This window comes from Apodemus sylvaticus, chromosome 20 (genome assembly GCF_947179515.1).
Source record: "Apodemus sylvaticus chromosome 20, mApoSyl1.1, whole genome shotgun sequence".
Taxonomy (NCBI): domain Eukaryota; kingdom Metazoa; phylum Chordata; class Mammalia; order Rodentia; family Muridae; genus Apodemus; species Apodemus sylvaticus.
Genome location: NC_067491.1, coordinates 5,702,127 through 5,728,631, shown reverse-complemented (window position 1 = coordinate 5,728,631; position 26,505 = coordinate 5,702,127). Strand labels below are relative to the sequence as shown.

Genomic DNA, 26,505 nt, shown 5'->3' with positions numbered 1-26,505 from the left:
AAAGGCAAATAAAGGTGGGCCTGTGTGGTCCCAGTGCCTGGAAGGTTGAGGTGGAGGATGGCAAGACCAGGCTGGGAGGGCAGTTTACATGGAGCCCGTCTCGGCACAGAGTAGAGAGGGACGTGCACTCGCTGCCTTACTGTGGGCCTGCAGACCGAGCATTAGATCCTCGCTCCAGGCACCAGACACATGTGGTGTGCGTACATACACACGGCCAAACTCACATTGACATAAATAAGTCTAAAGCCAGCCAGCACGCAGCAGGAAAGAGCCTGCATAGTGCACACAAGGCTGCAGACTCAGTCCCTAATGCCACCAAGACACATGCAGGTGACATCTTAGTGTTGTCCCCAAACCTCATTTTCAAACTGTTCTGATTAGATGTGTTGTATATTCAGAGATAGTGAGGTGAGAGAGGTAGTTTATCTTATCTTTTTTTTGCTTTGTTTTGTTTTGGTTTTGGTTTTTGAGACGGTGTTTCACTAAGTAGCCCTGGCTGTCCTGGAACTCTCATTCTGTAGACCAGGCTGGCCTCGAACTCACAGAGATGGGGGAGGGGAGCACGAGGGCACTTGTCAGCAGCATTCCGTCCCTTCTCTGGCCAGTGAGAAACCACTGAGTAATTTTAAAGAGATACAAGGCAGCCAGTCCCACAACACCCAGAGGAAGCTCCACTTCCAGGCGCTCTAACATGCCCAGGATCGTAGGATTGAAGGTGAGGAGGATGCAACATCTTTCCCAACTCCGGGAGGAACTGGGACCAGCAGGACCCAGGCACTCAGGAACTCTACCAGAGCAGTTGCACAGGTTCCTTCCAGTCTGTCTGGGCCAGTGCCCTGAGCAGGTCTTGGGCACAAACTCCGCAGCCAGTCCCACAACACACAGAGGAAGCTCCACTCTCTGGTGCTTTTACATGCCCAGGAACTCAGGATTCCAGGAGCTTGGTCACACCAGGATCTCAGGGTCCCAGAGGCAGCTTGACTCCCAGGAACTTAGACACACCCAGGATCTCAGAATCCCAGGATCCCAGAATCACAGGATCCCAGAGACAGCTGGACTCTGAGGAGTTCTGACACAATGAGGATCACATGAGGGACAGGCTCCAGTCAGATATAGTGAGGGCAGGTAGCACTAGAGATAACCAGATGGCGGGAGGCAAGGGCAAGAACATAAGCACCAGAAACCAAGGATACTTGGCATCATCAATTCTTCCACCATAGCAAGTCCTGGATACACCATCACACCGGAAAGCAAGATTCGGATCTAAAAATCACTTCTCATGATGACGATAGGGGACTTTAAGAAGGACATAAATAACTCCCTAGAAATACAGAAGAACACAGGTAAACAGGTAGAAACCCTTAAAGAGGAAACAAAAATCCCTTAAAGAATTACAGAAAAACACAAACAGGCAAAAGAAATGAACAAAACCATCCAGGATCTAAAAATGGAACTAGAAACAAAAAGAAATCACAAAGGGGGACAACCTTGGAGCTAGAAAACCTAGGAAAGTGATCAGGGGTCATAGATGTAAGCCTCACCAACAGAATACAAGAGATAAAAGAATCTCAGGTACAGAGGATACCATAGAAAACATTGACACAACAGTCAAAGAAAAAGCAAAAAGCCCCTAACCCAAAACATCCAGGAAATCCAGGACACAATGAGAAGACCAAACCTAAGGATACTAGGTATAGAAGAGAGTGAAGATTCCCAACTTAAAGGGCCAGTAAATATCTTCAACAAAATTACAGAAGAAAACTTCTCTAACCTAAAGAAAGACATGCCCATGAACATACAAGAAACCTACAGAACTCCAAATAGACTGGACCAGAAAAGAAATTCTTCTTGTCACATAATAATTAAAACACCAAATGCACTAAACATAGAAAGAATATTAAAAGCAGTAAGGGGGAAAAGGTCAAGTAACATATAAAGGCAGGCCTATCAGAATTATACCACACTTCCCATCAGAGACCATAAAGGCCAGAAGATCCTGGGCAAATGGCATACAGACCCTAAGAGTACACAAATGCCAGCCTAGGCTATTATACCCAGCAAAATTCTCAATCACCATAGATGGAGAAACCAAGATGTTCCATGACAAAACCAAATTTACACAACATCTTTTTACAAATCCAGCCCTACAAAGGATAATAGATGGAAAACACCAACACAAGGAAGAAAACTACACAGTAGAAAAAGCAAGAAAGTAATCTTTCAACAAACCCACACAATAATTCTACCTCTAACAACCAAAATAACAGGAAGTAACAATCACTTTTCCTTAATATCTCTTAATATGAAATTAATATTACCAACATACCCTAATTGATTGAAATTAAAAAATATGACGAATTAGAAATCTGTTGGCTATCATCCAGTGGTCTCTCTAATTTGGTAATCAGAGAAATATGTCCAATATTGTACAATCCATATACACTTTCTGCTTGTTTGTATGTGACAGTGTCTTGCTGTGTACCACATAATGGTCTTGAAATCATGCTTCTCCTATCTCAGCCTTTCTATAAGTAGGATTGTTTATTTGATGTTTTTACAGTATACTATGTTTTTCAGAACAGCTTACATATTTCAATATTATTTATACAGCCAAAAGAAATGTAGGCAATTAATTTGGGAGGTGGCTTGTAAGAGAACAACAAAGAGTGAGACTGAATGTGTTGCTTGATATTTATAATTATTGTCCATGCATGTATCTTTTGCATGGATATTCTTGCATTCTAGTGGTGAGGAGGCCTGTGGGAAGTGCCGAGGTGGAGCACTGACTTGGCCATGTCTGCACAAAAGGTGAAGCTGCATGGAGCAGGGCCGTGGCTGACATGGCCTTCCTGACGCAGTGCTGACTGCAGTCGTCTGTGTGTTGGCTGCAGGCTGCAACACAGCCACTGCCTCCCCGAGGCAGCCACAGCTGTCTTCTCAGGGAATGCTGATGAGCCAAACATCGGGAATGCGCTAGACTCTTGGGCATGAAGGCGCAGGCCCATAATCCAAGCACTTGGAAGGTAGAGATAGGAGGAGCATGAGTTTGAGGCTAGTCTGGTGTGTGTCTCCAAACTCACAGTAATAGTAACAAAAACAAACAGGAAAAAGGTTGTTAACTTCTAATACCACAGATTAGTATCACCTGCTTTTAAGTGTCACACTAATAGAACCATTTATCCTGTTTTGTGTATTGTTCATTCAACCTTGTCTTTGAGAGTAATAAATACAGTTTCATATAGCAATGGTGTTTTCTTTATCATTGCTTTATAATAGTTCATTGCCTACCACTACCATATTTTTTCTATTGTTTCTAATTTGGACTATAATGAGTAATATTACTAGGAATATTTTTGTACATGTTGTATAACATTCTTGTTATGTGAGACAAACTTACTTCCAGTGGTTGTATGTGCTTGGAGTATTGTTAGGTTAGTAAGTATTGCCAATTTTCCAAAATGAGTATATTAGTTTATTCTTTATCAGTAAAACTTTGAGAGTTCTGGTTGAACTCTATCTTAAAACTTAAATCTCTATTTTGAGGTAGGGTCTTTCTAGGATGACAGGCATGCACCACCATGCGGAGCTCTTCTCCTCCCTATTTTCTTCCTTTTTGAAGCTATTGTTGGAATAAACATTTTGAGTCAATGGATGGAGGATTCTTTTCTATGATTTCCTTGCATGGTCAGGGATTGATATTTTGACTTTACAACTATTTCCCAAATCATCATCATAAGACCACACATCTCTTGATGCTGAAAGGATTAGGTTTTCCTTCAGGTAATTTTGATGTTTATTTTAAAATTTGTAATTACTGAAGTTAACTGAAGTCTCAGAAACTTACACCATAGACTTCAGTCTCTGGTTAAAAGAGTATTTTAAACAAGCACAGCAATCTGAGAAAGGGAAAATATAAAATATATCATTTGAATTTTAATTGGGCACCAGGAAGTGAAATGGAGCGGGATCCTGTGTTCTCGGATATTAAATTGAATTAAGGGATTAGTGACCTTGGGTCAAGATCCCACCCAGTTAAATTTAGGTCCAGCCATAGTAGTATTAACCTTTAATTCCAGGAGGCAAAGACAAGCAAATCTCTGAGTTCAAGACCAGTCTAGAACAGAGCAAGTTCTATTGAAGAAAACTTAGAGCCCAGGCTTGGTGGACCATACCTTTAATCCCAGTGCTCAGGAGACAGGCATGCAGCTCTCTGAGTTCAAGTCAATCTACAGAGCAAGATCCAGGACAGCCAAGCTTAGGCAGTGAAGGAGCTGGGAAACAGAAAGCTGGTGATAATGTAATAGAACAAAGGGACCATGTTCCAGTCCCAGCAAGCAGCAGAACTTGGCAGCTTTAGCCATGTGGCTCTGGCTTCAGAGTCCAGAGTAAAAGTGACTACTGGGACAATTGATGCTGGTTAGCTGGAGCTAAGGAATTAGTGGTAATTAAGAAGAGACCAGCATCACTGAGGCGAAATCTTCTGGGAAGTGTTTTCTGAGCACACACAGAAGCTTCATTCCAGAGATAGCGAAAGTTGAACCTCATAACGCAGTTGGATTTGCTAATGCATAAATTTCACCCAGGTGGTACTGGCTTTGAAGGCATGAAGGGGTCATGAAGAGCAGCTGAGGCTCGGCACTGTGAGAGGCCATGGAAGGCCATTGGTGAAGATGCAGCCTCAGTTGCAGTTGATGGCCCAGGACTGAAGGGGTCATGCAAAGGAGTTGAGGCTTGGCACCGTGAAGAGAGCCTATGAGAGGCTATTGATGAAGCCTACTTGCAGTGGAAGACCCTGAATATTGGAGATGCCAGTGCCATGAGATGACCACCAAGAACAGCAAGAGTAGTGGAGTGGATCAACTTGAGTTTAGAGTGCTATAGAGGGCAGAGCTGGAGAAGTGACAGCAACCGTTTGGAGGAGCCCAGAGGATCATGTTGGATCCCAGACATTGAAACAAGAAGCTGTAACATTGAAGTTGCCTTGGAGACCCCAAGATGTTAGAGACGCCAGAGCCGTGGGCTATCTGCTGAGGAAAGCTGCTGACAGGGATGGAACCATCTCAGGAAAGATGTTTGTTGTAGTCAATATATATGGAAAAGGAGTTAGAAATCTGAAAAACACTTTGACATCAGACATGGAGAAGCAGCGTTGGAGTTTGCCCAACTGGCTTCTTGGCTTGCTTTGGGGATTACAGTTAACTGGTTGGATGGATCTCAGAAGAGGCCTTGAACTTTGGACTTTTAACATTGTTAGACTGCTATAGACTATGGGAACTTTGGAAGTTGAACTAAATGTACTTTTTTATTATACTTTGGTTATATATGGTCCCCATAGACTCAGGTGTTTGAACAGGCCTATGGGGGCCAGGGAGTGTAATGTGATGATCTGTATAAGCTGAGCCCAGGAGTGGCACTGTTTGGAGGTGTGGCCTCCTTGGAGTAGGTGTGTCACTCTGGGCGTGGACTTAAGACCCTCACCCTAGCTGTCTGGAAGTCAGTCTTCCACTAGCAGCCTTCAGATGAAGATGTAGAACTCTCAACTCCTCCTGCACCATACTTGCCTGGATGCTGCCATACTCCTGCCTTGATGATAATGGACTGAACCTCTGAACCTGTAAGCCAGCCCCAATTAAATGTTGTCCTTATAAGAGTTGCATTGGTCATGGTGTCTGTTCACAGCAGTAAAACCCTAACTAAGACAGATGACTTTTAGAGAAGTTCAGCACAAGGATCTAAGTTATAAATAAGAAATGCAAGAAAAGAAACTGAGAAGTGGTCCGAGAGATGCTACTCTGGGTCTTGAACTGGGTCTCTGTTTGCTAATCTCAATATATTAATATTTAAAATTGCTTTTAACTTTTTTCTTCTCTTCTCTTCTCTTTTTCTTTTCTTTCTTTTCTCTTCTCTTCTCTTCTCTTCTCTTTTTCTTTTCTTTTCTTTCTTTTTTTTTAGGTTAAACTTGTTTCTTACGTGAGAGGCCACACCAGCACTGGACTCATGGAGACTGAGCATTTATTCAGGTAATAATACTTAACATTTATGAGAAAGTTTTTATGTGCCAGACTACAAATTAAGTGTTATATTGTCTTTCTCACGTAGTCATCTCATAGCCCTGTGAGGCTGGAAATTGTACTGTACCCATTTAATAGATGAAGAAGTTTAAATTCAAGAAGTATATCAAATGAGTTTAACTTAGTTTAAAAAAAATCCTTTTGCTACTTCCCAGTGAGAGATGGAGATGATTTTGGGTAGATGAAGTTATTTGTTCACACCAGTAAGTGTATGACGGTATAGTGGCTTTCATTAAACTACTGAGATTTCTTAACATTTTCCACTAGTAAATGTGCCGTACTTCAATTTCTTAAGAAAATTTTATATTTTTATGTGTACAATGTTTGTCTGCATGTATGTCTGTGTGTGCCATGGATGTGCCTGATGCCTTTGAAGGCTAGAAGAAGAGATTCCTTTCCTTGAAACTGGAGTTAAAGATGGTTGTGAGCCATGCAGGTGCTGGGAACTGGCTGGTTTGTAACCACCGTCTCTCCTACCCAGTCTTGTTTATATGTACTGAGTGCAGGCGGTGTGAGGGTCCTGTGGCTGATGGTTGCTTCCAGAGAAAGATTAGAGTTTTTATGAAGTCTTCATTCATTTCTTTCTCTCTCTTTCTTTCTTTCTTTCTTTCTTTCTTTCTTTCTTTCTTTCTTTCTTTCTTTCTTTCTTTCTTTTTTTTTTTTTTTGGTTTTTTTCGCGACAGGGTTTCTCTGTGTAGCCCTGGCTGTCCTGGAACTCACTCTGTAGACCAGGCTGGCCTCGAACTCAGAAATCCGCCTGCCTCTGCCTCCCAGAGTGCTTGGATTACAGGCGTGCGCCGCCGCTGCCACCACCACCCGGCTCATTTCTTTTTCTATTTTCATTTTATGTATATGAGTGTTTTGCCTGTGTGTATGTCTGCTTCACATGCCCACAGTGCCTGAGAAGGCTAGAAGAGGGAGTTGGATCCCCTGGGACCAGGGTTACAGATGGTTGTGAGCCACTATGTGGGTGCTAGGAATCAAATCTGGGTTCTCAGAAAGAGCAATCAGTGCACTTAACCACTGAGCCATCTCTCCAGACCCCTCCTTGCTTTTTCTGAACTGGTTCCACCAAGGAGCTCTTGCTTTGCCTGAATTCACTATGTAGATCAGGTTAGCCTCCAGCTCACACAGATCTACTCTTGCTTCTGGGATTAAAGACGTGTGCTTTGTTTCTTTCCTTTTCTTTTTTCATTGATTAGTGTGTTGTATGAAGTCTTAGAATCCATGAAGTATTATTTTATTTTTTCTTTAAAAATTTTATACATGTATTTGCATATGTGTGTGTGTGGGAGAGAGAGAGAGAGAGACAGACAGACAGACAGACAGAGACAGAGAGAGACAGAGATAGAGAGACAGAGAGGGAGGGATGGAGGGAGGGAGGGAGAGAGAGAGATTGTGTGTATATTTGTGAAAGTGCATGAGTGTGGAGGTCAGAGCCCAGCTTGCAGGCGTAGGTTCCCTGTGGGTTCTGTGGATGTGTAGCCATCATGTAGGTGGATACCACAGACTGGGATGTGTAAGCCATCCCAGCAGTCTGTTGGGTTTCCCTCTCAGAAGGTTCCTCGTTTAGGTCCTTGGTATGCTTTCAGTCAAATGCAGTGGATGGAAGGAACAATGAAAGGGTTTCTCTGTGTAGCCCCGGGTGCCCTGGAAATCCCTCTGTAGAGCACACTGGCCTTGAATTCCAGAGATCCACCTTCCTCACCTTCCCAAGTGTTGAGGCCAGAGGTGTCCACTGCCACCACCAGTACCTGGGTTTCTTCTCTTTTGTACTTTTCTTATCATAGAGATTATATATTTATATATCCTGTCCTTATTAAAACATGCAAAATTGCAGCCTTATAGAGTTTGTTTTTTTTATACAGGGTTGTATTGTATAACTTTTGCTTGACTTCTGTATTGTCCCTTCTCCTGCCTCTGTTCTCAAGTATTAATATTAAAGGCATGAGCCACTGTATCAGGCTCTAGTTGTTGGTGTGTGTGTGTGTGTGTGTGTGTTTGGCAGGGTCCTAAGCACTTTGGATATAGCTTTGTAATGACTTGCCCTCAAAGGTTTCTAATGAAGCACTTGATGTCAATCAAGGAGCGTGTGTGTGTGTGTGTGTGTGTGTGTGTGTGTGTGTGTGTGTGTGTGTAATGAGATGCTTTTTGTTGCTGTTTCTAAGATTCTCTCCTTGCCTCTGACTTTGGGCAGCTTGACGATATATGTTGGAACCAGTTTTTCTTAGCTGGAACTTATGAAGCTTGCTAGTTATGAGGATTTTTTTCATAAACTTTGATATTTCATTAAATATTCCTTTTGTTACTTTTCCCCCCTTCGTGGTGCTTAGAATTGCACCCAAGGCCTGGCACTGATCGACAAGCACCCTGCCTCTGAGCCTGCTGCCCGGCCCTCTTCTCTGCCCCTTGTGGGACTGTCAGTGTGCTTGGTGATATGCTTGGTACTTTCATGGTCCACCAAAGTTATTCATTTTATTTATTTTCCTCCGGTCTTTTTTCTTTCTTTCCTGAAGTTTGATAATCTTTAATTTACCTACCTCAAGTTCATTGACTTTATTTTCTTTTTGTTTAGTTTTGTTTTGTTCAGCTTAATCTGCTGCTGCTTCCCCATCAGTGGTTTTCTTCATTTCTGTTACTGTATCAGCCTTGTCTTTGTTGACGGTCTCACTCTGTAATGCAGGCTGGCCCGGAATTTGCAGTGTAGCCTGTGCTGACTGCTCAGCCTCCCTGGGGTCTGGATTATAGGGATGATGACACATCACACCAGCTTCTTACTATACTCTGTGTGCACGCACTACATGTTGACACGCGTGGGCTGTGTGTTTGGAGACAGGAGGACCTTGGGTCTCCTCTTCATCACTCACCATCTTGTTCTCTTTGAGCCAGGGTTTCCGACTGAGCCTGGAACCTATCCCTGTACCCTTTGTGTGTCATCCTTGCACAGGGACCATGACAGTTTTCTCTGTATTGTTCTGATCTTAGTCTATGTGCTGTGAAGTAAGCACCTGTTACTATACTTTTTTTTTTTTTACACTTATGTGTGTGTTTGTGCACAGTGTGCCTGTATGGCATGGTGTGTATGTGGAGGAGAGAGGACATCTTAAAGGAGGTCTCTCCTCCCACCATGTGGGTCTCAGGGACCCAACTCCATTTGTCGGGCTTTACCTGTTGACCATCTGCAAAGTCTGTTTCTGTATTTTCCAACTCCCAATATTTAATTGAATTCTGACTGCTTTTTATTATTTTTAACATCTTAATCACTTTTACTTATTTTATTTAAAAATTTCTCATTTTATGTGTATGGTATCTTGCCTATACATTGCATGACTGATGCCTATGGGGGCCAGAAGAGGGCCTTGGACCACCTGAACATGGAGTGTGGATAGTAGCCAGCCGCCCTGTGGGTGTGGGAACTGAGCAGGAGCCAGTGCTCCTAACTGCTGAGCCATCTTATTTGCTTTGTTTATTTATTTACTTATTTACTGATTGATTCATTTATTTATCTTATGTGTGTGTGTATGAGAGCAGGGCAGAGGGAGAACACTGTCATAGTCTAATTAAGTTTACATCATTGAGTTACATCTTCATCCCTTGTATTCTTTGAGATAGGGTTTCACTGTAACCTTGACTGGCCAGGAACTGTCTGTATATAAAGACCAGGCTATTTTAACACACACACACACACACACACACACACACACACACAGAAGGGGGGATAAACTTGACACATGTTTTCCATTCTTTTCTTTATCTTTTTAGACATAGTTTCCTGTTTTGAATTTATTTGAAATGGCCAATTTAAACATGATTTAGTAATAGCCCAACGCCTGTTTTTTTTTCTTTTTATGTTATGTACCATTATTCTCCTTTAGGGCAGTATTATATTGTTTTATGTGTCATTGTGGCTAATCTTCACTATCAGCTTTCCTGAATTTAGAATCACCTAAGAAACAGGTGTGTCAGCTGGGTGGTGGTGCACGCCGTAATCCCAGCACTCTGGGAGGCAGAGGCAGGCGGATTTCTGAATTCGAGGCCAGCCTGGTCTACAGAGTGAGTTCCAGGACAGCCAGGGCTACACAGAGAAACCAAAAAAACAAAAACAAAACCAGGTGTGTCTTGCCGTGTCTCTCAGGGTGTCTGTAGAGGGTTAACTGAGAGAGGACAAGACCTATGCTGACCGTGGGCAGGCGGTGTGACCCCACGAGCTGGGGCCTAGGAGGGAAAGAGAAAGAGGACACCTAACCTGAGTGCCAACAATTCCTGCTTTACATCCTTTTCTCTGTGAGTGAACTAAGCTGTTCACTGTGCCTTCCTTTCTGACTTAGACTGAAGCCTTTGACTGAGTCAGAATAAACTCGTGCTGGGGCTGGAGATGTAGCGCAGCTGGTGGGCTGCTCACCTCACGTGTGTGAGAGGCCACCTAGGTTTAGTCTCTGTGATGCAGACATGCATGGCGGCATGCTGGTGCTAACTCTTGGCAAGTAGAGATGTTCAAGGTTGTTCTTGATGACTTGGAGAATTTGAAGCCAGTCTGAGCTACCTGAAGTTCTGTCTCAAAAACAACAAAACAAAACCCAGTTATATCATTTATGTCAGATAATTTGATTCCAGTGATGTGAAGTGACCAATACAGGTACAGTAATATAAGAGAAAACCTTACAGCGGTGTCCTTTTCTCTCCTAACTATTGTCCTACTCTGATCAGACATTTGTGTTTACCAATTGTATGATATGATTTAACTAATTTCCTTTAAATGGTTGATTGCCTTTTAAACATATTTAAGTGGTAACCCAAAGAAAGGTTTTGTACTTGCTAACATTAGTATCATTTCTGATATTCTTGATTCCTTTGTATAGATCTGATTTTTATATTTATTCAGCCTGTACATGTCTTCTGCTGCCCCTGCCCCCCCCCCCCCCCCCCCCGCCCCTCAGACAGGGTTTCTCTGTGTAGCCCTGGCTGTCCTGGAACTCACTCTGTAGACCAGGCTGCCCTCGAACTCAGAAGTCTGCCTGCCTCTGCCACCCCAGTGCTGGGATTACAGGCGTGTGCCACCACCGCCCAGCTACCTGTACATGTCTTATGCTAATGAATTTCTGTGCTTTTGTGTGTCTGCCAGGTAGTCTGTATGTATATATGTATGTATATGTGCGTGTATGTATGATTTATGTATTTATGTATGTATGTATGTATGTATTTATTTATTTAGGTTTTTCAAGACAGGATTTCTCTGTGTAGCCCTGGCTGTCCTGGAACTCACTCTGTAGACCAGGCTGGCCTCAAACTCAGAAATCCTCCTGCCTCTGACTCCTAAATGCTGGGTTTAAAGGCGTGAGCCACCACTACCCAGCTATTTGTTTATTTTTGAGACAGGATCTCTCTGTAGCACTGGCTGCAGTGCTAGGAATGGACCTAGGGCTTTGTGTATGCCCTAGGTTCTTCCCCCATCACCTCATTATCCTGCATTTTTTTCCTGAAAAATAATTATGTATTTATTATGTATTTATAGGAAGTTGGGAAAAAAAAACAGTATCCCATGAACCTTTGCCTAGTTTCTGTACCATTGCATAACTGTGGTTCAATATTAAAACCAGGGAATTGACATGGGTAAAATTTCCAGAGTTCTTTTAGCTTTTTCTCTCTGGAACCGTGTGTGTGTGTGTGTGTGTGTGTGTGTGTGTGTGTGTGTGTGTTGTATGGACAGAATATGTAGGCGTGTATGTGCTCAAGAACCTTCATACTGAGAGTAGAGGAGAATGTTGAGTGTCTTTTTCTCTTGCTCTCCACTTTATTTTTATTTTTATATTTTGAGACAACATCTCTCATTGAACCTGAAACCCCATATTTTGGCTGGGTTGGCCAGCAATGCTCCCAGAATTCATTTGTCTTTCTGCTACAGTGCTGGAGTTAGAGGCATACATGTCTATGCCTAACTTACATGGATGGTGGGTATTCCAAGTCAGGTCTTCTTGCTTGCACAGCAAATATGTTTAACTACTGAAGCATCTTCTCAGCTCACAAACTTAAAATTTTGTAAACATTAATTCATGTAACAACGACAGTTAGCGTGTGGTGAAGCTTTGGGCTTGATCTTTAGTACCACAAAGAAAAGACAAAGCTTATTATAATAATGATTTTATGTAGTAACATGAAAGCAGATTATAGGGGCAAGTGACCGTCAAGACAGCAACAGCAGAAATTCTTGTGAAGTGAGGCATTATCACTTACATACTTTGGCAAATTTCCTTAGTGACAAATGGTGTGCAAATTTTCTAAACAACAAAAACAGCAGTCAGCACTTGTGTTAGTGTTTCTAACACTGAAGCAGTATACCTATTCTTACACCCCACATGGTGGTTACTATTACTTTGTTTTACAGGAAAAGGAAACTGAGGCACTGCATTGTTAAGTGACTTGCCTCAAAATAAAATGTTGGCTGTCACTTTTGTTATTTAATTTTTACTAAGCAGCACAAGATTTAGGCCATCAATTGTATTCTATTAACCTTGTCTTTAAGGAAATTTGCTAAAGTAATGAGGTTTAGGGCTGGAGAGATGGCTTAGTGGTTAAGAGCACTGACTGCTCTTCCAGAGGCCCTGAGTTCAATTTGCAGTAACCACATGGTGGCTCACAGCCATCTGTAAGGGGATCTCATGCCCTCTTCTGGTGTGTCTGAAGAGATCAATGGTGTACTCATATAAATAAATCTTTAATAAGGTTTAGTGTAACTATTTGAAACTTTCCTGAGGATTTTTACATTCTATTTGTGCGGGAAGAAGGACACATGTGCCGGGTGCCTGTGGAGACTGTGCAGAAGTTGTCAGTTCTCTTCCTGCCACGTGGGCCAGAGACTTGACATTGACTGCAAGGTTGGTCAAAAGTGCCTTGACCATCTGAGCCTTAAAACTGTACTTCTTTTAAAATGACCTTTGAATCTAATGAAAGGAGCTTCATGGCGTCTTCCATTATAAAGTTGTTACCATTCTGAGCTCCCAGTGAACAAACCAGACTAAAAGCTCTACACTGAAGCTCTGACTAAGATCATCTCCTTCTCCTGCCGAGTTGTAGACCTTTTTGTAGCAGAGAAATAGCCCTCAGGTTTATTTTTGTTGGTGTTCACGTTGCCCGTCTTAACTCTCACTCATGAACGTAGTATTTGTGTTTGATTGGGGAGTGCTGATAGGCTTCAGGAGTTGTATACCTTGAAGCATGATAGACATGTATAGCTTTCTATTTTTGGTACATTGGAACTTCTTAGATTTTTGTGTCTCTGTTTGTTTGTTTGAGATGGGATCTCATTATGTAGCCCTAGCTGGCCTGCAAGTTGTTCTGTAATTCAGACTGGCCTCTAGCTCACAGAGATCTGCCTGCCTCTGCCTCTCTGCCTCTCTGCCTCTCTGCCTCTCTGCCTCTCTGCCTCTCTGCCTCTGCCTCCTAGGCACTGGGATTAAAGGTATGCACCACCCTGCCTGGGTTTTTTGTTTGTTTTAAAGTTTGGGATAAAATGTATGGACTTGTTTTTTATCCCATCATAATAGGCACTTAAAACCAGATATTTAGGGCCACGAAGTATTTTAGCAGGGGAAGTAATAGAATCCATGTAAGTCTGCAAAGAGAGAACCACACATAACCAGTCCACTAGCATCCTCTATGTGTGCACTGTGGCACACACCAAAGAAATCAAACCAGAAGCACCAAACCAGGGCCTTAGGACAGCCTGGTTAGTTGTTATTTGGGGATTGTTGACCAAATAGTATCAGAGTGTTACTAACACTGCGGACAAAGAGAAGGTAGAGAGCAGAATGTCTATATTGAAGACACACTGCTTTTCTTTTTTTCGTTTTTTCTTTTTTGCTTCCTTTTTAAGGAAACTGACCTGAAGTTTGAGAAAACAGATTGAGGGAAGTAGTCATGAGCACTTCTTCTTTGTTCATAATAAACTTACATTTATGCAAACATGTTATATTGTATATATTACATATATGCTTACAGTTGGAACATCATATAGTCACTCCGTATTGCTTCTCTATTCATGCCAAACCTAATTACATATTATACTATGTGTTACATGAATGTGCTTACATGTTGAACCTAGAATATCAGCTAGTCACTGCATTTTTGTAGTTAATGATTTAGTAATACTTATTTTGGTAAAACCTAGTTAATAGCAATGGACATAGTTGTTTTGTTTGTTTTGAGGCAGAACCCCATGAAGCCAGATTTGGCCTCAATTCCATTCTCACCCAGCATTTTCTCTTCCTGGTCCTCGTACCCTTACTTCCCAGGTGCCAGAATTATAAGTGTGCATGCTTGTTATTTTGTGTCACACGATGTTCTTAAGGTCAATCATGTCGCATCTGACAGAGTTTCTTTGTTAAGGCTCTGTGGTTTTCCATGGTAGCTCTGGGCTTTCTTTCGCTTACTCATCTATCTGATGATGGACACTTTGGATTGCTTCCACGTTTTAGCTGTCGTGAATACTAGAGCTTGCAAATGGATATACAAATATCTGTCAAATATCCTGTCTTAAGTTATTTTAAATATATTCCCAGAAGTGGAATTGGGGTTAGAACATACAATTAAATGGGAAGAATTTGATATGACGACAATGACATCCATGATGATGATGATGACGATGATGGTGATGATGAAGGTGAAGATGCTGCTGCAGCTGCTATTAGACTTCCATGGAGTTGGTGAAGGAAATCCTAATGGTGAAGGTATTATCCACTGTAGGGCAGGATTTGAGCAGAGGCCCACTGAGGACCCTGGGCTCCTTGGGCAGGGACTTGGACACTTGGGAAGGATAGGAAGGGGAGTCGGCCTTTCTAGGATCTGGTTCCATTGACATCTTCATCTGTGGTGATAGGCAGGTGAGAGGAGCATCTGTACTGTCTACAGGAGTGGAACAGGGCTCGTTTGCTTTGACAGAGAATGGGACTCAAGTCCAGGCTCATCATATCACACTGTCCCTTGTCACAGTGAGAAAGCTAAGGTTTGTAGGACAGAAAAGCCAAGGTCTCTTCTGTACGTGAGTGGGTGGAGATGGAGAGCAGCTGTCAGAATATTTTAAAAATCACAGTTTTTACCTTTATAAATGCTGTTATTTTCTGAACATTTCCTCTTAATACTTAAAAGAATTTAAGAATTGAAAGTAAAGCAAAACAGAAGATTCAGTGGGTCTTCGTCCAACAGACCTTTGTGCAGTGTAAATAGAAAGGCACGGTTGTAAACAGACTCAGCCAAGTTAGTTTCCTTCTAAATCGTGCTTATTGATCTATTGGATTATTTATGTATTGGCCTGTAATTTAGGAAGTTTCTTTGGTGCTATTTATTTTGCTTAATTAAAATAAAGTAATATAAGAGAACCCGGTTATTATTTCTCTCCTAGTCTATTTTGTACTTTTGTTGGTAGATTGGTGATCATTAAGGGTTATCTTGGCTGAGTATGGTAGTGCATAGCTGAAATCCCATTACTTAGAGGAAGAAGGATTGGGAGTTCAAAGTCAGTCTTAGCTATAGTTTGAGTTTGAGGCTAGCCTGGGCTATATGAAACCCTTTTGTAAAATCAAAAAATGGACAAAAGAAGTTATCTTAAACAATCATATAATTTTGGTTGTCTGGAATTGGTTTCATATTGATATGTGTACATGTGTGGATATCTGCCTCACATGCATGTTTTATATCTTCAAAATGACATTAATATTGTGTTATATCTTTTATATTAGTATTATGTATGTGTGTCTGCACATGGATGGAGGTCAGAGGGCATCTTTTAGAAGTTGCTTTTCTTTCATATGTGGGTCGTAGGAATTGAACTCAAGTCATCAGACTTAGCAGCAAGCACTAGTACTTGCAGAGCTGTCTGTCTTGCCCTGGAGAAATCAAAACGCAGGATATTCTCTTCACCATATGAGGTTTTTAAAGTGCATTGAAATTCTGTTTGCTTTGAGTGGCAGTTTCAGGGGCCTCCATTTATTGCCAAGGGCTTGGGAACTTGTTGACACAAAACCATTTTCCTCTGACTCCCGATGCTCCCGCCTGTCTGTTGAACCTCTGGTCTATTTTTAAATCCTGCTGCTGTGTGCTATATCGAAGCCGCTTTCCTGAGTTATTTATCATTGTTTCCAGCTGAGTGGAGCAGTATGGTTTTGCTTTATTTGTTTTTTTTTTTTTTTTTTTTTTCACCACTGCTCATTAGAACCTACATGTCTGCCTTTACCCTAGTGGATAGATTTGATTCATGCTAAACCCCACTTGGCCCAATCCTGGGAAGGTCTCAAGGTACTGTGGGAACAGGCCACAGCACATGATACACAGAGTAAACCAGTTTGTGTTGTTACTTTGTTGTAGGACCTGTGCCACAAAAGCTCTTGGCTTGTGGGGCAGTGGAGGCACATGCCTTTAATTCCAGCACTTGGGAGGCAGGGGCAGGTAGATTTCTGAGTTTGAGGTCAGCCTGGTCTACAGAGTGTGTTCCAGGAAAGCCAGGGATATACAGAGAAATCCTGTTTCAATAAATCAAGGGGGTAGGGAGAAGCTCTTGACCCATAGAAACTGTTATGCTGAGTTTTTTGGTGATGCTTTTGCTTATGTAGTTCTTACTATGATATTTATTGTTGAAGTGGAGAGAAATCTCAATGAAACACACAGCAGGAAATCGAGATACCTTTTTGATACAAATGTGACCTGGATATTTGTAGACTTTGAAATTCCCTGGTGTGAGATATGGGTTGTGGAAGATTGTGTTGTTTTGTTGGGAAGTGTTTATGGCCTGGAAGAAAAATGGCAGAGCCTAAGTGTAAGGCCGCGGCTCGGAGGGGCCTCTGTCTTCCGTCCCCAGCACAGCAGAGCTGCTGTTGCCTTTTGTCTTCAGTGTGGGTTTCTCCCTATATCTCTGTTTAGGAAAAGATTATTTTCCTTGCTGTGTACATATTGCTGTTGAGTTTTATCTACTTTTTAATGTAAGAACCGTTTTGAGCACTGTAAGTAGAAGAGTGGTCAGTCTCTAAACTGTGTTCAACCTTCAGGCCTCTGCTCTATCAGCCGCCTGGCTTCAGGTGCCTTTAAAGCAACTTCTGGAGCAGTAGGGAATGTCTTTTTTTAATCTACTGAACCAGAAGAAGCCTTTGGGCCTTCTGGTCAGTTGGACTGACCAGAACCTGGGGTCTTTCTGCGCTTCGCTCCCCGCTGGTAGGCAGCGGTGGCCCTCAGATGCGAACGTCCCACATTGCTTGGCAGGACTGAGGCTGGCTCTGCCGCCCACTCTCATACAGGCTGACCTCACCTTGTTGTCTGTTTCCTCCTGTGCTTTGCCCAGACATCTCCATGGCTGCTTAAAAACCCAGTTTAGAATCACATTTATTTTATTTTTTGAGCTGTGTAGCTTGAACTTGTGATCTGCGTCAGTTTTCCCAGTACAGCAATTACAGGTGTATATACTATGGGATCCAGAATTACATCTTGTTGTTGTTGCTGCTGCTGCTGCTGTTGTTGTTGTTGAATGGCCCAGGGTTCATGTGCCCAGCAGTTGTTAATCTATACAAATTCTTCCCCTTGTCGTTGCTGACCTCATGATATCTGGCCTCATCACCAGGTTAGTCGGTAGAACCAAGATCGTAATTGAACCCTCTGAAGCCCTCCTAGTGAAGACATTTCTTCAGTCACATACTGATACCCACCTGTATAGTAAAAAGATAAAACCAAAAAGTGAGGTAAACATAAGAAACAAAAAATAAGGTTCTAATTTGAATAAATATGCAAAACCAGACTATTTACTCTGGAATATCACAGTACTGGATCGAGTTATATTTTTTCCCTGGTATGGCCAGTGTTACTCATCCTGACTTGCCCTTTCCAGAATTGAGAAATGAGAATTTGAATGACTTCAGGCAACACCAAATATCATCACAAATGGTATCTACAGAAATGATACAATGTTCATTACTTTAGACATTTGTATGTATTGGTCAGGAAAAAAATATAGTATGTAGCCATACAAGCAAATGATTTATTTTTTTAAATGTTTTTGAGACAGGGTTTCTTCCTATAACTCTGGCTGTCCAGGAATTCACTCTATAGCTCAGGCTGCCTCAGACTCAGAACCTTCCTGCTTTAGTTTCCTGAATACTGGAATTACAGAACTGTATGTTCTCTGTGTATTAAATGCTAATTCTATGTCTCTCATCACATTGGCATGCAGAGTATTAGATTGGTTTCTTCACAAAAGCTAGGTTGCTGTGCTCTCTTTGAAGGCATTAGGTGCAGTGCTCTTTGGAAGTATAAATATGTTTTGAAGATCTGAGCAATTTCTTGATCTAGATACAAAGGGCCATTTGTAAGAGTTCAGTGGCCTTCTGGTAATATGGAATCCCAGAGAGTGACACAGTACCAGGTCTGTAATCAGTTTTTCATTCTTTAAGTAAAAAGTATGTTCTGGTTGGTTTGTTTGTGTGAAACAGGGTTTCTCTGTGTAGCCATGGTTGTCCTGGAACTTACTCTGTAGACCAGGCTGGCCTCAAGCCCACAGAGATCCACCTGCCTCTGCCTCATCAGTGCTGGGATTAAAGGCATTTAATCTATTTAGGTGACTAACCAGTATCCTTGCTAGCAGTTTTTGTAGCCAGTTGATTCTTGTGCACTTTACCACTGGTCAGTTTGTGAGTAGTAAAGTGGTTAGTCTGAATAAACCATGATACAGACATCTTTTTACTTATGAAGCTTTGATTTTTTGGGGGGTGGGGGGTTGGTTTTTTCGAGACAGGGTTTCTCTGTGTAGCCCTGGCTGTCCTGGAACTTACATTGTAGACCAGGCTGGCCTCGAACTCAGAAATCTCCCTGCCTCTGCCTCCCAAGTGCTAGGATTAAATACGTGGGCCACCACACCCACCTTCTCCCTTGGTTTTTTTAGAGTAGGATTTCTCTGTGTAGCTTTGGCTGCCCTGGAACTTACTCTGTAGACCACCGCCTGCCTGAAGCTTTGAGAACTAGAGATTGCACTGGCATTTGATAGCAACATGGTGTGAAGAAACAAGTTGGAATAATCCCCCCCCTTCTAATCTCTGTTTGTTGATTTGTATGAGGATGATGTAGATGTATGAACACATTACAGTGTCCATGGACGACTGGAAGGGTCTGTCCTCTTCTACCAGGTGTTTAAGAGCCCTTCTTGCTTGTTGCTGTGTGTGCTGGTCGGGCAGGATTGCGACCTTCCAGGGATTCTCCTGTCACTCCCCTTTCATCAGAGGCTCTACTGATGATCTTCTGATGCTGCCTGACTGGCTTTATGTGAATTCTGGGGATTCAAACGCAGGCCTCATACCTACATTACAAGTACTTCACTGTTTCCCAGCCTCAGAGCTGAACTATGTTCATGTGCCATTTCACCTAGAAGTGCTTCAGTGCTTCCTACAACCATAAGGATTTTAAAGTCCATCCCATTAGGATTGTATAAAGAATTGGTTCTGAGTCATGTGATAGTAAGTTCATGTTCAGATTTCCCCAGTTGTCTGTGAGCTGTCTTTTCTTACCGTTGTGTGCATATGACTTCAAAGATGGTGTCTTAGTTAGGGTTTCTATTGTTGTGAGAAGACATCGTGACCAAGGCAACTTCTATAAAGGAAAACATTTCACTGGGGCTGGCTTACAGTCCAAGGTTTAGTCCATTATCATCATGTTGGGGGGAGTGTGATGACACAGTTGGTCATGTGCCGGAGGAGTGGCTGAGAGTCCCACATCTGGATCCATAGGCAGCAGAAGAGAGTGAATCACACCGGGCTGTCTTGGGATCTGAGACCCCTAATCCCACACCCAGTGACAATTCCTCCAGTAAGGCCACATGTACTTCCAGCAAGCCTGCACCTCCAGATAGTGCCGTTCCATGTGGACCTACAGGGACCGTTTTTATTCAAACTACTACAGATGGCCTGTGAATTTAAATTTCATACTTGAATAAATAAAATTGTGTGGACCACACAATTGAGAGGTCCTAAGTAGTTGTCTGGGATGCTGCAGTGAGCCTGTGGTGGGCTGGGAACACTCTTGACTGGAGCTCTTGCACCGCCTGTTTCAGGACTCAGGATGTCTGAACATACTCTCATGGTATGCAGTGGAACTAAGATTCTTAGTAACCTTAGGTTCACTTTTGAGGAAGCTGTTTGTTTAAAGCTTATGTTAAAGTCGTCAAATGTGAGAAAACCTAAAAGTTCCCATTTGCTTATTACTTTCTCTGTCAGCCATTAATTGTGTAGTTGAGTCTGAGAATGGCTAGTTTTAAAATAACTGATAAAAGAATCAGTCCATGGTTATTAAAGAGATTTTAGACATTGCTATGAGTAAATACATATAAGAAGAAAACATTATCTACTGTACTTTAAGAGAAAATTTTTCTTTTATATATAGTTTTTTAAAAAAAGATTTATTGATTTATTTTATGTATATGAATACATAGTAGCTATCTTCAGATGCGCCAGAAGAGGACATCAGATCCCATTACAGATGGTTGTGAGCCACCATGTGGTTGCTGGGAATTGAACTCAGGGCCTCTGGAAGAACAGGCAGTGCTCTTAACCACTGAGCCATCTCTCCAGCCCCATATATATAGTTTTTAATTTTTTGTGTTTATATGTAATGTACCTGTATATGTGTGTGTTCATTGTGTATATTGTGTGTTCATGTATGTGTAATCTCAAAGTTGATGTCATGTGTCTTCCTCAATGCTTTTCACTTCATTCACTTGTAAGGTCTATTGCTGAGCCCAGAGCTAACGTGGCTAGCCTGGCCAGGCAGCTTCTCCTGGAGATTGTGCCCCCACTTCCTGAATGCTGGGTCCTAGGTGGGCAGCTTGTCTGACTTTATGTGGGTTCTGGGATTTGAACTCTTCAGGTTTGTGTGCAAGTACATTATTTCTGTCCATCTTCCTAATCCCTCTTTATATATTTATCCCATTACCTTTTTTGTAAGTACTTACAGCTAATAAACAGAGTTTTGAGTGTTTGTTCTATACCGGTGGTTCTTAACCTTCCTAATGCTGCAACCCTTTAATATAGTTTGTCATGTTGTGTTGACTCCTGTCTTAGGGTTTTATTGTTGTGAAGAGACACCATAACCACATCAGCTCTTATAAAGGCAAACATTTAAGTAGGGTTGGCTTACAGATTCAGGGGTTTACAGTTCATTATCATCATGATGGGAAGCATGGTAGTCTCCAGGCTGGCATGGTGCTGGAGCTCTACATATTGATCTGAAGGCAACCAGAAAGATTCTACTGCAGACAGCCAGGAGAAGTCTCTTAAAACTCACCCCCACAGGGACACACTTCTTCCAACAAGGTCACACCTCCTAATAGTGCTACTTCCCATGGGCCATGCATATCACAACCCATAATTGAAGGGGGCTTAAAAAGAGAGAAGGGGGGTTTAGAGTGTGGCATGGCGGTGTGGGGGAAGGGGGTATTTAGGTGGGCCTGTGCCCAGGCACCTCTTCCCCCTGAGGGACCACATGCACACAGACATGGTATAGAATAGAGTTTATTCAGAGTAGGGGATGGGAGTTAATGGTATAGTGGAGGTAGAGAAAGGCAGAGAGAGAGAGAGAGAAGTGGAGGAGGCCGGCCATGACCAAGTGGAGAGAGGGGGGAGGGGAGGAGAGACTAAGAGGGGCAGAGAGATGAGAGTGCCAAGAGGCGAGAGTGATGTGCAACCCCACAAAGGGTCACAAACCCCCCAAAGGGTTGATAACTGCACTGTTCTAGACTGTCCCTTGTCAGTCTGACTCATTTATGTAGTGTGCCTTCAGTTACTGTTGTTCCATTGTTAGTTATTTGGCATTTCCAGATTTCTCTCCTTTAGAAGTACTGCTTGTAAACATTTCCCTATAGGTGTATTTCTTATTTAATAGTGTTTATTATAGGAGAGTAGGGTTCTCTCCTTTCTCTCCTTGGGGGGGAAGGGGAAGAGGTGATGTTGTGAATTGAGCCACAGAGTAGCATCCTCAGTCTTCTTTACTTGCATGTGTGAGTAAAGACCTGGTCTCACTGATGTCCTAGACCCTGAACTCACCATGGAACTGTGTGTAAGTCTTGAACCTTTGATACTTTTTGCCTCAGCCTTCTGAGTAGCTGGGATTGCAGACCTGTGCCAGCAGATTTAGTAAGACTAGAATTCCAGTTTTAAAAAAAAAGTTGGGTATAGAGATGCTCAAGCCACCTAGTTTTCATAGTGAGACTTTGTATGGGAAACAAAAACAAAAGAAAAGAAAACTCAGCAAACAACATCAAAAGCTGTTTTGTGTGCCTATAATTGCCTGTAATTCAGCACGCTCTAGGTGAAGGCAGTTTTGTCAGTTTAAAAACAGCTTGAGTACATACTAAAGCTCTGAACCTGTAAGCCAACTAAATGTTGTCCTTATAAGAGTTGCCTTGGTCTCTGGGCAGTGGTGGTGCATACCTTGAATCCCAGCACTTGGGAGGCAGAGGCAGGTGGATTTTGCCTTGGCCATAGTGTCTGTTCACAGCAGTAAAACCCTAACTAAGACACTGGGTTACACAGAGAAAAGGAAAAATTCCAGAGCTGCTGGAGCTTCACAGTGAGAGCCTGTTTTTTTTATTGTGTTTGTTTGGCTTCGTTTTCTTTTAAAGACAATTTCCTTCATGAGCATTTTTATTATAGATTGTTTTTCAATTTTGTCAAATGCTTTCCTTTGTCTTTGTTTACATTGCATTAATCTTTTATTGATCTTCAAATTTGTTATATTGTTTTACTATTTGTTTTTAAACCCTTCAAGTAATTATATTTGGGTTGTTATAGCTTAAGATTCTAAAGTTTCTATTTTTCTATGTATATTCTATTTTGCTGAAGCTGCTTGTCTTTTCAATAGTTAAGAGTGTTTGTTGTCTTTTGTTGAAACATTTGTTTGTAATATATCTGCTTAAAGGTTATTGTCAGACAATTCTAATATCTAATATCTGTCTATCTTGATGTTTTGATTGTTCATGTCTTGTCTTAAACAAATTGAAATTATCTTGATTTTTCACATAGCCAAGCAATTTTAAATTGTTTCCTGGAATTTTGGGTAATTATATTATGAGGGTCTGGATTTTTTTCTGAATCCTTCAAGTCAGTGTTGAGGGTTTTTTTTGTTTGTTTGTTTTGGTTTGGTTTTTTTGTTTTTTTTTTTTGTGTTTTCTAGACAGGGTTTCTCTGTGTAGCCCTGGCTGTCCTGGAACTTATTCTGTAAACCAGGCTGGCCTCGAACTCAGAAATCTGCCTGCCTCTGCCTCCCAAGTGCTGGGATTAAAGGTGTGCGCCACCACTGCCCAGCAGTGTTGACTTTTAATAAGCAATTGATCTAGGGGTTGGAGAGATGGCTCAGTGGTGAAGAGCACTGCCTGTTCTTTCAGAGGTTTTGTGCTTAATTCCCAGTAACCACATGTTAGCTCTTAACCATTTGTAATGAGATCTGGTGCCCTCTTCTGGCCTGCAGGCATACATGTAGGCAGAATACTGTATACATAATAAATAAATAAATCTTAATCAACATTTGATCTAGATAAAATCATAATGGGTATTCAAGATATAAATAACTTTAAAAGTTCCACAGTCTTGCATATTAAAAGTTCAATCCCTTTAAAATATTCAATATCTTTTAAAATGCAAAGTTTTTTAAAATTTCAAAGTCTCCTAACTGAACTCCACTAAAATACCTTCTTTCTTCAAGAGGGAAAAATATCAGGGCACAGCCACAATCAAAAGCAAAATCAAACTCCAACTGTCCAATGTCTGGGATCCAACTCATCATCTTCTGGGCTTCTCCAGCTCTGCCCTTTGTAGCACACAGCTTGTCTTCTAGGCTCCAGCTGCCTGTACTCCACTGCTGCTGCTGTTCTTGGTGGTCATCTCATGGCACTGGCATCTCCAAAGCACTGCTGTCTTCTGCTGTAACTAAGCTTCACCAATAGCCTCTCATAGGCTCTCTTCACGGTGCCAAGCCTCACCTCCTTTGCATGACCCCTTCAGTCCTGGGCCATCAACTGCAACTGAAGCTGCACCTTCACCAATGGCCTTCCACGGCCTCTCACAGTGCCAAGGCTCAGCTGCTCTTCATGACCCCTTCATGCCTTCAAAACCAGAACCACCTGGGTGACTCTTACACAGTACCAAGTCCAGCCACAGCACAAGGTATAACCTTGGCTATCTCTGGAACACAGCCTCTGTGTGCTCTTAGCACTTCCCAGAAGAGTTCACCTCAGTGTTGCTGGTCTCTTCTTTTTTTTTTTTTTTTTTTTTAAATATTTTTATTTTCTATATTCTTTGTTTACATTCCAAATGATTTCCCCTTTCCCGGATCCCCCTCCCCACTGGTCTCTTCTTAATCACCACTAATTTCTTAGCTCCAGCTAACTAGCATCGTCCCAGTAATGAAAGTTTTTGCTTTAGTAGTTCTGGTATCTTGTTAATCACAGCTGATTCTTCAGCCCCTGCTAACCAAAACCACAGAATCCTCACAATCAAATCGTGTCCCTGATAAGAGTCTTTAATCTTCCCTCTAAAATTTCACAAGCCTCCAGGTCTCCATCTTCTGCACTGTTCTCAAAATTACCTTTCGAGCTCCTACACAACATAACACAGAGCTAAGAGCTGAATGGATCTTCTAGCTCAAAGTTCCACAGTCCTCCCCCAACATGGTCAGGCTGTCACAGGAATACCCCACTATGCTGGTACCAATTTGTCTTAGTCAGGATTTCTATTCCTGCACAAACATCATGACCAAGAAGCAAGCTGGGGAGGAAAGGGTTTATTCCGATTACACATCCACACAGCTGTTCATCACCAAAGTTAGTCAGGACTGGAACTCAAGCAGATCAGGAAGCAGGAGCTGATGCAGAGGCCATGTCCTTGCTTATTCAGCCTCCTTTGGTAGTAATTCCAAAGTCAGAAACTGGCATGGTAGTACATGCATGCAATGCTAGTGCTTAGAAGGTGGAGTCAGGAGGAGTCCAAGGCTCTGTCTCTGAAATGGAGGTGCTCCCACACACAAGCCAAAATAAGTCATTTCAGTTCTTAAAGTTCCAATACTCTTTAGATCTTTTTTTCATGTAGACACAGTAATTCATCAAGAATTCACTTAGGTAACGCCTCTCCATCAGTTTTTTGTTTGGTTGGTTGGTTTTTTTTTTTTTTTTTTTTTTTTTTTTTTTGGTTTGGTTTGGTTTTGGTTTTTCGAGACAGGGTTTCTCTGTATAGCCCTGGCTGTCCTGCAACTCACTCTGTAGACCAGGCTGTGTGGCCTTGAACTCAGAAGTCTGCCTGCCTCTGCCTCCCAAGTGCTGGGATCACAGGCGTGGGCCACCACACCCGCCTTCTCCCTTGGTTTTTTTTTTTTTTTATTATTCGATATAATTTATTTACATTTCAAATGATTTCCCCTTTTCTAGCCCCCCCCACTCCCCGAAAGTCCCGCAAACCCCCTTCTCTTCCCCTGTCCTCCCACCCACCCCTTCCCACTTCCCCGTTCTGGTTTTGCTGAATACTGTTTCACTGAGTCTTTCCAGAACCAGGGGCCACTCCTCCTTTCTTCTTGTACCTCATTTGATGTGTGGATTATGTTTTGGGTATTCCAGTTTTCTAGGTTAATATCCACTTATTAGTGAGTGCATACCATGATTCACCTTTTGAGTCTGGGTTACCTCACTTAGTATGATATTCTCTAGCTCCATCCATTTGCCTAAGAATTTCATGAATTCATTGTTTCTAATGGCTGAATAGTACTCCATTGTGTAGATATACCACATTTTTTGCATCCACTCTTCTCTTTGCATATCACTCTTCTGTTGAGGGATACCTGGGTTCTTTCCAGCATCTGGCTATTATAATAGGGCTGCTATGAACATAGTAGAGCATGTAACCTTATTACATGGTAGGGAATCCTCTGGGTATATGCCCAGGAGTGGTATAGCAGGATATTCTGGAAGTGAGGTGCCCAGTTTTCAGAGGAACCACCAGACTGCTTTCCAGAGTGGTTGTACCAATTTGCAACCCCACCAGCAGTGGAGGAGTGTTCCTCTTTCTCCACACCCTCTCCAACACCTGCTGTCTCCTGAATTTTTAATCTTAGCCATTCTGACTGGTGTAAGATGAAAAAAAAACCCAGGATAGCTAAAACTATTCTCCCTTGGTTTTTTAGAGTAGGATTTCTCTGTGTAGCTTTGGCTGCCCTGGAACTTACTCTATAGACCAGGCTGTCCTCTAACTCATAGAGAGATCCACCTGACTCTGAGTGTTGGGATTGAAAGTGTAAGCCACCACCACCTAGCATAGTGGCTTTTTTAAAAATACTTCAGAGTGACCTTATTGTATGTGCTAGGGATGCACACTGAATTATAATTAGTTACTGTGAAATATTTAAAATAAATCTTAAATTATATATTTATAGG

At 42.1% G+C, this 26,505-nt stretch overlaps 1 protein-coding gene and 1 pseudogene across 4 annotated transcripts in view; one reads left to right on the top strand and one right to left on the bottom strand.

The window, feature by feature from the left end:
• Positions 1-26,505, top strand: part of R3hdm2 (R3H domain containing 2) — a 124,265-nt gene that overhangs the window by 18,842 nt on the left and 78,918 nt on the right. For 3 of the 4 annotated variants that reach the window (XM_052166054.1, XM_052166051.1, XM_052166055.1), the window contains exon 3: positions 5,953-6,020. The gene's annotated coding sequence lies outside the window, so the exon portion shown is untranslated. Of the gene's footprint in view, positions 1-5,313; positions 5,615-5,952; positions 6,021-26,505 lie in introns of those variants that run through there. The other variant, XM_052166052.1, reaches the window with a different exon arrangement.
• Positions 8,979-9,079, bottom strand: LOC127671382 (uncharacterized; annotated as a pseudogene).